We start from the raw sequence: 1,027 nt of genomic DNA, 5'->3' as shown, positions 1-1,027 counted from the left end.
AATGGGATGGGTTGGGGTGGAAGGTGACAGAGCTGTATATGCTATCAATCCCTGATCTCAATAACAGCAAAAATTATAATAGCTAAGATGATCATGGAGCCCTGGTGACATAGTGTTTAAGAGCTCAGCTGCTAACCAAGAGGTCTGCAGTTCAAATCCACCAGTAGCTCCTTGGAAACCCTATGGGGCAGTTCTACTCTGTCCTATAGGGTCTCTATGAGTCAGAATCGACTCAATAGCACCTAATAACAACAACAAGATGACTATGACAGCAATACTATTTTGACCAAGCTCTTGGCTATGCTGAGTTTAACAAGCTTAATCTCGTTTAATCCTCACAGCCACCCTCTGACTAGATGACGTTTTTCTGTCTCTTTTCCAAATGAGGAATCAAATACCAAGTCCATGTCCACCAAGCCACACCACTTGCTAAGACGCATACACATGGTAAACACGCACGTATGCAAATACGAATTCTGCTCAGCATTCAAGCCTAGCATGAGCCCCAGCTCCTTGGTGTAGTCCTCCAACCACAGGGATCTCTCCCTACCCACCTGGCCTGCAGACTGATATTAAAAAAAAAAAAAAAAGTCAGTGTTTAAGAATTAGGAGACTTCAGATACAAATCTAGATTTCTGGCTCTTCTAGAGGAATGAGAAATCTGGCCACACTGCCCCTTGTTCCCTATGACCATACTTGCTTAGGGCTGTGGAACCACAGCTTCCTTAAAATGGGGTCTGGGCTCTCCCGCTGATTAGTAGACCCTGTTATGTTACCTATCTGGCCCTGAAAGCATCTGGGTTGGTAATTCCTATAGTTCCTTGAGCCTTACTCTCTGTTTAGTTATCTAGTCATAATGCCTTGGATTATGGTTAACGCACTTGGCTGCTAACTGAAAGGCTGGCAGTTCAAGCCTACCCAGAGGAACCTTGGATGAAAGGCCTGGCAATCTGCTTCAGAAAAAATCAGCCATTGAAAACCATATGGAGAGAGTTCTACTCTGACACACATGGGGTTGCCGTGAATC

This window comes from Elephas maximus, chromosome 2 (genome assembly GCF_024166365.1).
Source record: "Elephas maximus indicus isolate mEleMax1 chromosome 2, mEleMax1 primary haplotype, whole genome shotgun sequence".
In the NCBI taxonomy this organism is placed as follows: domain Eukaryota; kingdom Metazoa; phylum Chordata; class Mammalia; order Proboscidea; family Elephantidae; genus Elephas; species Elephas maximus.
The sequence above is the reverse complement of the archived record's forward strand: the minus strand, read 5'-3'. Positions refer to the sequence as shown.